Below are 10,363 nucleotides of genomic sequence, written 5' to 3'. Positions count from 1 at the left end.
CGTGGTGTCTGGAAAGCAGTCTGTGGCTCCTCTGGACACATCAGGGCAAATCCACTCCGCAGAGACACGTTCCCCAAGGATGACAAGTCCAAGCGAGGCCCAGCCTTGTCTGTGAGTGCACCGAGCAGTCTGGGCTGCCCTGCACAGCTTGAGAGAGCGTCTGTCTGTCCGCAGCGAGGGCAGCGGAAGCCTCCTTTGGTGAGTTTTCTCCAAAGCCTTCTGCTCTGAGAATTTGAGGGAGGCTTAAGGCCGCTGGAAGCTTTTCTTATTCCCATTTAGCGTCAGCTTCATGGGTCCAGCCCTGTGTTTGGCTTATTGCTTTGCTGTCCTCATCTTGAAATTCCTAATGCTTTTCCCTGAGAGGCCCTGTGTTTGCATCTTGTGCTGGGCCCTGCGAGTTTATTAGTCCACACAACCCTCATCAATCCGTCCCTTTCCCAAATTAATGTACTCTACCCTCACATTTTTCTCCTGCTATTTCAGTGTTAGCGCTTACTAACTTGGGTGTACCAAACACTGATTCTTTTTCTTTTTGTTTTCGCTTTATTTTTTTCTCCCTTTCTTTATTTCTCTTTTTCTTTTCTGCTACTTGCTTACAGCGGCCGGCAGCGTGGATGGATGTGAGCAGCTGCCTGGGGTCAGTTCAGTTCCAGCAGCGGAACTGGTTCAGTTCCTCGCTGGTTTCTCAGTCCCTTTGGTCCCTGTCTATAAATTAGAAAGAATTATTGTACGTATCTCATGGACTTTGTGAGAACTAACGTATCTGTAAAGTATTAGGACACTGCTCTATGCAGAATAAGTGCTAAACAAGTATTTATTAAATACCTCAGTAATCTTCTCTTATCCCTATAATGCACTTCCTGTGTTTAAATCTACTCAAGTTTCAGTTAACACTTTCACGTTATTTGTTTTCTTGATTCCTCTCACATTGTATTTTATTTTTTATTTTATTCATTTATTTAAAAAATAATATTCTGCGTTTTGTTATTTTCTACTTATTTTAAGTCATCTGGACACCCAACGTGGGGCTTGAACTCATAATCCTGAGATCAAGAGTTACAGGCTCCCCCAGCCGAGCCAGCCAGGTGCCCCATCCTTTCACATTTTAAATCTATTTTGGCATTTATCATTTTGCTCAAGCTTTACTTAATTCCATTCATTACATCCCTCTAATATTTTTTTTATTGTTCTGCTCTTCTCTGTACTTGATACATTAAGTGACTTCCTTAAAAGATCTGATTCTCAATCTCCTTTGCTGGGTCACCTGCCTTCTGTTATAACTTCTCTTGTTTCCCTCTGCTTTCCGTTCTGTTCATCTTTATTCTGCCCCCGTTTATTTCTCATTTAAGTGTTTTGCATACTTCCCAGATATTTTACACATTCTCTTTATGCTTTTTACAACCACTTGTGTACAGAGCCATCCTCCTTTCTCCTGTAACTAGATCTCTAACATCCATAAGTGCTTCTGCTTTTCTCTGATTTCGCAAGTAAATGTGTGGAACTTTTATTCTTCTTCTCTCTGATAGCCTTTAAAAATTTTTTTCCACATAATTCTTCAAATTCTAGCATTCTCCTTTTTCCTCATACTGTATCTTCTTTGAGTTTCATTTTTCCCATTACCATAGCGTTTATTTCTTATTTTACACTTTTCCTTCACGGATTTATATGTTTCATTTTTATTTTCTCTTTCTTTATTCTTACTCCTCTTTCCTCTCATCCTCCTTAATTTCTTCTTTTCCCTCTTTATGTATGCTTATCCTTTATTAAATATTTTATATTACTTTTTAATCCTTGTGTGTTAAACAAGATTTCCAGTTTTATTTTAATCATACTTCTAATAATTCTGTCAATCTTCTCTCTCTCTCTCTCTCTCTCTATATATATATATATATATATATATATATTCACCTTTCCTGAGCAGCTTTAGCTAATGTGTATTTTTTTTTCATTTTATTTTTTATAAACATATATTTTTATCCCCAGGGGTACAGGTCTGCGAATTGCCAGGTTTACACACTTCACAGCACTCACCATAGCACATACCCTCCCCAATGTCCATAACCCCACCCCGCCTCTCCCAACCCCCCTCCCCCCATCAACCCTCAGTTTGTTTTGTGAGATTAAGAGTCACTTATGGTTTGTCTGCTAATGTGTATTTTTAAATACTTTCAACAAATGCCACCCTGAATGGTGCTCCATCTTGAGGGGACTGTTGCAAACAAAGGTCTCTGTGCCATTCTCTCAGAGAACCACCAAACAGGTCAAAACGCAAAACCACAAACTGTATTTTAACATGTAGTCTGTATTGCCTCCCCCTTCATTTCAACAAGCCACCCCAGGAGTACAGAGAGCGGTCCAATGGGGAAGCTGGGGAAGGTGGGATGGTAGGTGGGTAGGCAGAAGGGCCATAATACTTTCTTAGAAAATCAAGGACTCTTTTTCTCATTAAGCGCTCCCCTGGTCCCTGCAAGTTTTCTGTTAGATTTCAGATTTCCAAAAATGTTGGTTCTGTTCATTGTTGCCAGTGGTTGGCCATGGTTGCTCCCAGGGAGGGAGTGATTCTTGGAGCCCCCAGCTCTGACATTTCCGTGATGCCTCTCCTGTGTCTTTATCTGTAAAGCACATTTTATGCAGGCGGATTATAACAGACTCTTGCTTTTTTCCTTTTTTTTGGTCTTGTCTGACAACCTATACCTTTTAATTGTTATGCTTAGCCTACTCACATTTGATTTATGTAATTTGTAATTTAGGTGGCTATAACGCTACCATCTTGGGGTTTTTCTATTCATCCCCCTTGTTATTTGTTTCTCTCCGCCCACCCCTTTTTGGCCTTATTCTGGATTAGTTTTAAGCAAGGGTGTGACACAATCAAACACAATTATTTTCCACATAGTAAAAGAGTTGAATGGCAAAGTTGAGCAAGAAAATTGAACTAATTATAAGTGTACCACAAAAGAGATTTTCAAGGCATGAGTTAAAAAATAAATGGGGATGGGGTGCCTGGGGGGCTCAACCGGTTCAGGGTCTGCCTTTGGCTCAGATCGTGACCTCAGGGTCCCAGGATGGAGCCTCATGTAGAGCCTATGTCGGGTTTCCTGCTCAGTGGGGACTTTACTTCTCTCCTCCACTCGTGCTCTCTCTGTGTCTCAAATAAATAAATAAAATCTTTAAAAAAAAATGTGGAAGAATGAGCCAGGGAGGGATACAGTGCTTATATGTGGGGAATAGAATCAATATGACATTTCTTTGACTGGGAAGTAGGAGTTATAAAAAATCTTTTTTTTTTAATTTTCAGTTTAAAGATTTTATTTATTTATTTGATAGACAGAGATCACAAGTAGGCAGAGAGGCAGAGAGAGAGAGAGAGAGAGAGAGGAAGTGAAGCAGGCTCCCTGGTGAGCCGGATGCGGGACTCAATCCCAGGACCCTGGGATCATGACCTGAGCTGAAGGCAGAGGCTTTAACCCACTGAGCCACCCAGATGCCCCTAAAATCTTAAAATAATACTACTTTCGGCTCTAAACTCAAAGCTAATTCGTGAGAGTGGAAAAACAAATCTGGAGTATGAACTCATGAGCAGAGTTTGGGAAAGGTTTGCGAGTGTGTGTCTGTGGTCAGTAGTCCTAGAATTCAGGAGGAAGGTGTTGGGTTGAAGCCATTACCAGATAATAATGAGCCACTACAAGTTCCTAAACATGATGGGATTGTCCAAACTCAAGGCTCTCCACATGTAATTTCTCTTGCTTTAGATGTTCAGGATACTTTTTCTTAAGATTTTAGTTTTGAGTAATCTCTACACCCAAGGTGGTGCCTGAACCCAGAGCCCCAAGATCAGGAGTTACACTCTGAGACTGCCAGGTAGCCCTGGGCATAGAGGATATTTCGGTTGAAGTTGAAATCATTGGAGTAAATGGGATTGCTAGGAAAGAGCATGGAGCGAGGGCAGAACCCGTGGGAGCTGTGTACTTCACATGGCTATGAGGAAGAGTGAATGAAGTGTCGGACAAAGTCTCAGACAAGTGCTGGTCGATAGATATTTAGGAAAACTCTTACTGTTGAAGGAATTTTATGGAAAAGGCAGGAATAGATTTTAAAAGAAGAGAATGAAAAAAAAAACCCAAAAAGGACATAATTTTTTAAGTTAAGATTTCTACATATACATTGTCCTTAAAAAGGGATAGTTACAGGGCGCCTGGGTGGTTCAGTCATTAAGCTTCTGCCTTCAGCTTAGGTCAGGATCCCGGGAATCGAGGGGGCCCCCCCAATCCCAGTAGGGCTCCCTGCTCAGCAGGAGGCCTGCTTCTCCCTCTCCCACTCCCCCTGCTGTGTTCCCTCTCTTTCTCTCTCTCTCTCTGTCAAATAAATAAATAAATAAATAATCTTTAAAAAAAAAAAGGATAGTTATGGAATTGCTAGGTGGTAATTCAGTGTCTGGAGAAGGGCTGTTTGTTAATTAAATGATAGAGACTTTGTCGTCCCTGTGGCCTGACTGGAAAGCAAATTTGTTTTGTTTTTTAATTTTATTTTACTTAAATTCGGTTAATTAACATGTAGTGTATTATTACTTTCAAAGGTAGAGGTCAGTGAGTCATCAGTCTTATGTAACACTGCATGCTCAGTACATCACATGCCCTCCCTAATGCCCATCCCCCAGTTACCCCTTCCCCGGCCTCTTTGGCCTCCAGCAGCGCTCAGTTTGTTTCCTATAGTTAAGAGTCCCTTATGGAGGGACGCCTGGGTGGCTCAGTTGGTTGGGCAGCTGCCTTCGGCTCAGGTCATGATCCCAGCGTCCTGGGATTGAGTCCCACATCGGGCTCCTTGCTCGGCGGGGAGCCTGCTTCTCCCTCTGCCTCTGCCTACCACTCTGTCTGCCTGTGCTCATGCTCTCTCTCTCTCTCTCGAACAAATAAATAAATAAAATCTTTTAAAAAAAAAAGTCCCTTATGGATTATCTCCCTCTCTGGTTTCATCTTATTTTGAGCATATTTTTTAGCACCTCCTTAAGGCATCTGATTAACCCTCACTATATCTGTAAACATACTAAATATGTTCCCTAAGCAAAGGATGTTTTTCATAACAAGCAAAATTAGCATTTTAACAGCAGAAACTATTCAGTACTTATTAAATGTGTGCTCTAAATATGTTTTATGATTCGTCAAAGAATAGTGTGTGGCAATTATCCTTCTGAAAAGTGGGATTCTCTCCATGTACTGCTGTTGTTAGTTACAAGGATTGCTGTCCATAAAAAGGACAAAATAATTAAAACTAGGAGTTTACAATTAAAAAACAATATTAGAATTGGAAGAAAATTTGCTTTTTATTACATGCAAAATTTTCCTGGAAAACGGCCTAGAACAATGGTAAAAGTAGGCGCATGGAGCTCAACTGCTCATAACCCTAGACTCTTCTGCAGACATTCGAACAGTATGCGGTGTCCAGCCTCTGCAAGTGTCACAGATGCGCTATGAATTCCTCGGACAGTTGAGCATTTGAACCTTCGTTCTGAGGCCTCAGTGGCTAAGTTTCATATTTGAAATACACTTAATGGGACTCTTTAAGCTATGCTGCTTCAGTGTCAAGTTCCAGAAAAAGCCATGAATGTTTTGTTTTCAACTGAAGCAATTTGGGGAATTTTAGTTCTCTTTCAAACTGGCATTGGATTCATGGGCAACTTCCTGCCATTCATTATATATATGCACATTTTATTCATTCAGCTTCATCAGAAAAAGTCATTAGATGTGATTCTCACTCACCTAACTTTGGCTGATGGTAGGGGCCCCGTATATGATGACATCCTTTGGAATTAGAAATATTTTGGAGGACATTGGTTGTAGAGCAGTGACACGGAGGGCTTGTATTTGCACTTCTTCGCTACTAAGTCCATCTCAGGTCATTATTATCAGTCCCGCTCATTCCAGGTGGGCACAGTTCAAGCCCAGAATCTTCACACACGTTCTGCCCTTGTTCATTTATTTCCTGGATAAGCAATGGGCTAATCAACATGTGGGTGACTATAAGTTCTCCTGCTACTGGCACTTCCACTGATCTTGGACCTGTGTATTCTCTGATGTTCTGTAAAATAAGATAGCTCACATACCATTATGCAGTGTTATCTCAAAGTGTCATGTTTATGCACGATTTCTTCTTTTTGTTCTTCATGATTTAGACCAGTTTCTGCATGGCGATTGTCCTGTTCAGGCGTCACAAGACAGCCATGCTTATCTACAGTCCCAGCCTCTCTCCACAGTCTTTTCCAGAGACAAAAAGCCACCCGTACTGTCCTCTTGCTAGTGAGCTGTTTTGTTTTCTTCTATGGTACTAACTCAGGTCTTTCCATTCATATGGGCTCTGTATATGAGAAAAACCTGATGCTGGAGAACATCATTAGTATTCATATGACAATAGAATTTCCAGATCTACCTGTGTCATTTCAAATATGATCATTTCCACTTGTTTACGATGGGGATTTCTCTTGCATCTAAAAAATACCGATAAAAGATATTTTAATTGCAGGAGAGCATGGTTTTAGAATCCTTATGACTGTAGACAGTAGTCCTGATTACCCCTAGATAAAAATTTGGAAACAATTAATCCCTTTAGAGTCAATCTAAGAAAGTCTCATCAAGAATAAAAGAGCACATTGTAGATGAGAACATACAATATAATGTACATAGAAATTCTAACAACAGAAACTACATCAATAAAAAATTCTAATGTAGTAAAAATTTTTTAAATGTTACTACATGGTAAAATCAAGTTCAGGGCCTATGAATTCAAGTCCTGCACTGGGCTCCATGCATGGGGCCTACCCAACAAAATGAAAAGAAGTTAGGATGATGGTTCCTTTTCAGAGAAAAGTGACTTACAGGTAGACAATGGTTGTCTCTGAGGTGTTGGCAGTATTTTACTTCTTGAACTAGATGGAGCTTACTTGTGGGTTTTCTGTGTGGAAATTTATTGACCTACATTCTTATGATGTGTGTGATTTAAAAAGTTATAAATCCACTCTTTAAAAGCTTAAGAATGTTATAAATCAATATGTATGCTCTTAATCAGTTCTGTAAGAGCTCATGATAGAAGGACACCTGGTTGATTTAGCTGGAAGTACCTGTGACTCTTCATCTTGGGGTCATGAGTTTGAGCCCCATGTTGGGTATAGAGATGACTTAAATAAAATTAAAAAAGAAAAAAAAAAGAATTCATGTTAGAAAATGACAATAAGTAACATTAAAGAGGCCTAAGGGACACATAGAAAAAGAGCCTAGAAGGAAAAGAACATAGAGCAGCTCAGCCTGGTAGCTCTTAGAGTGCTTACTCGGGGAGGCAAAATTGCACTTCCGTTTTGGCAGTTGCTACCTTGAGGCAAAGTGATGTCATTGGGAGCCCCTCAAAATGGAGAACAACCCTATATTATCATTAATGATGACCTAGAGAGGAAACTCAACTCTCACTCGGAGGGTTGAACTGCAGGGAAAATGCTCTTGTCCCTTAGGAAAGCTGTGGGGTAAAAGAAATGGAAAACATCCCGGTCCTGAGAAGCCAGAGCCCCCACAGTGCACCTCTGAGTCCATGGGCATCCTGGATGCATTTCCTGAGTAGTTCAGGGAGCCCTGAGTCCCAAACATAGTTTGAGCTTTGTATTACTCATTTCTCTAACAACTCCAAATTCAGTGGTTTAGAAAAAACAACATTATTTCATGGTGTCTAGAGGTCTGAAATTGAGGAATGTCTTATCTGGGTAGTTCCAGCTCATGGTTTCTCACGAGGTTGCAAACAAGAAGACAGCTAGAGCTCTAGTCATCTCAGTGTTTGACGGTGGCTGGAGGATCCTGGGCCTCGGGCTCCAGGAGGTGTTGGCAGGAAGTCTCCCTTCCTCATACCCACCCCCCCATAGGGCTGCTCCAGGCTTAACGACTGGCTTCCCATTGAGCCAGATCCATCACATAAGTTTGGTCACAAAAGACCATCCCTGATACAATGACCTATAAAGCTATGCAAGGGCATGAATATCAAGAGATAAAGATCATTGGCGGTCATCTTGGAGGCTTCCTCCAGAGCCTGGCCTCTGGCCACCAAGGATCTACGTCTATTCCATGCGCAAAACACACTCACCATTTCTCAAGAGGCCCCAGAGGTCTCAGAATATAACATTTAAATCATATCGGTCTGGGGTCACCTGCTCCCCTCCCCGCTCTCTGCCAGCCTCTCTATTTGTGATCTCTGTCTCTGTCAAAATAAATAAACAAAATCTTTAAAAAAAATCACAAGTAGATAATAAATTTGAAAACCCCCTTACTGGAAGATGTAACAGAAGTAAATACAGAGTTTGTCACCTCCTTCTCTGTAAGACCACCTCAGCTGAAGGAATACTCCAACGACTTCTTTATTGGACACCCTGGATGGAAAGAATTTTACAGTTCCGGGAACTTCAGATTGGTAGAAACCTTTGAGAATTGTCTTCCGGGAGACATCATAATTTCAAAGAAAGCTGGGGAAGAGGAATCCAAAGTAGAGGAGGATATGAAAGATCTAGGAGCTCGTTTATGCTTTTGTCATAGCCTAATGAATAAAACTTAGCACGGGGGAAGCAGGCATAAAAGCTTCCTAGCAGAGGATGGTTTCGATCCATCGACCTCTGGGTTATGGGCCCAGCACGCTTCCGCTGCGCCACTCTGCTTGCGTCTTTTGGCTTTTGTTTTTTCTATTAATGATGAGGATCACGTTTTCCACGCTGGGAAAATGATCCTTTTCCCCTAACTCCTTCCCTTCTCACGACCAGGTGGCCAAGGGCCGTCCCCTCCCGGGCTGCGCTTTTCCAACCTGCCAAAAGAGTGTCCAAGCTCGGGAATTTTTTTTTTTTTCTCTCTTAATTTTATTAGCTTTCTGGAGCGGCTCTTCGCTCGGAGAGCCGAGGAAGAGCGAGCCAAGAAAAACCCGGTAGAGCCTTTTTGGGCGGAATCCGAGCAGCCGGAGACGACCCTGAACCACCATCAGTGAGAGAGGAATCGTGTTGACCGCAGCGCTTGCTTCCTCTCCAGAAGTCTCAAGGACAATTGTTTGGATTTTTTTTAAAAAGTTTTGTATTTGCTTGCAAGGCCGCAGACTTCCACAAGGACGATGCGCCCGGAATAAAGGGAATGAACCCAACTTACAGCTCAAGTGATTACATGGTGGCCGCAATGTCAGTTGGACCTCGTTTGCAGCCGTTGTGACAGAGAGAAAAAATAAGAGACTAATAAAGATAGGGGCTTCCATTTCCTGTGGCTTTTATGAGAGAGCAGAACTCGTTAGGACGTCCCCGAACACCAGCCCCCGTTTGTCGCTGCGTCTGTGAGGACGCTCGGTGCTAGGGCCCGTCTGCACCACTGTGGACCTCTTCTCTTTACCAAGGTCAACTCGAGGATGCCGCGCGTCGGGGAGCTCGCTCAGCCGCACGGCTAGGCGGTGGCTTGCACGCTGGTGTCTCCCTTCGCTCCGTTTCCCCGTCCGCGGTTACACTGAGGGAGCGGCCTCTGCGGCGTTTTACTCTGGGGAAGAGTGGTGAGCGCAGCGGCGGGCCCAGGCGACGATCCCGCTCCGATTCCCCGCCGCGCGCAAAGCCCTTCCCGGTGCAGAACGGGCGCACCCGGCCCTTCCCCGGGGCGCGCACAGCACAGCCCAGCGGGCGCAGGCCGGTGGGGGACGTTGCGCACTGCCCTTCCCGGGACAGAGCTGGGGGCACGCGGCCTTTCTACAGACAGATCTGGGGCGCATGCGGCCCTTCCCGGGGCAGAGCCGGGACGCGCACAGCACAACCCAGGGGGTGCGGGTCGGCGGGGGAGGTTGCGCACCGCCGTTCCCCGGGCTGAGCCGGGGTGCGCACCCCTCGCGCGCCCCGCTCCTGCTGCTCCGGCCGCGGCCTCCGGAGCGGGGCAGCTCCCAGACTCCAGCGTCCCCTCGCGGAGGCAGACGGAGAAACATCGCTAGTCACTTCGGCCCATTTCAGGTTTCCCTCGCTTCCCGGGAGGCCCTCCCTTCAAAGGGCCTTTCGTTTGGGCCTTCTTACCGCGGTCGGGGTGGGACGGAGCTTCCATTGGCGCAGATTTCCTCAGGCCAAGACGGGGACGAGGGTGGTGTGAAATTCAGATTTGTTTCCCCAGATGCACGTGAAAAAGGAGGGAGCCCAGAGGCAGGAACCAGACCGCGGGCAACCTGTTCCCCTTAAGCCCCCAGGAATACTCGGGATGCAAGACGAAACGTGATTCCTCCTCTCGGGCTTTTTACCCTCCAAGATCTTCCTCATCCCGTGGAGATGCCGCCATCTTCAAAAGATGCTGTATTCTCTCAAAAAGCAGTTATTACACATATTTCTGACTGCAACCCG

The 10,363-nt window shown here is 44.1% G+C and overlaps 1 long non-coding RNA gene and 1 other non-coding gene across 2 annotated transcripts; one reads left to right on the top strand and one right to left on the bottom strand.

Annotated features, from left to right (window-relative positions):
- LOC125102089 (uncharacterized) lies at window positions 1–9,066 on the top strand. The gene is made up of 2 exons (XR_007128025.1): window positions 1–198; window positions 8,880–9,066. It is a non-coding gene; the product is annotated as an uncharacterized LOC125102089 (long non-coding RNA).
- Window positions 8,606–8,677, bottom strand: TRNAM-CAU (transfer RNA methionine (anticodon CAU)). The gene has a single exon. It is a non-coding gene; the product is annotated as a tRNA-Met (tRNA).
- Window positions 9,067–10,363: the final 1,297 nt, after the last annotated feature.

The sequence above is a fragment of the Lutra lutra genome, chromosome 6, assembly GCF_902655055.1.
Source record: "Lutra lutra chromosome 6, mLutLut1.2, whole genome shotgun sequence".
Lineage (NCBI taxonomy): Eukaryota > Metazoa > Chordata > Mammalia > Carnivora > Mustelidae > Lutra > Lutra lutra.
Note: the sequence above shows the minus strand (reverse complement) of the source record. Positions and strands in the feature narration are given on the sequence as shown.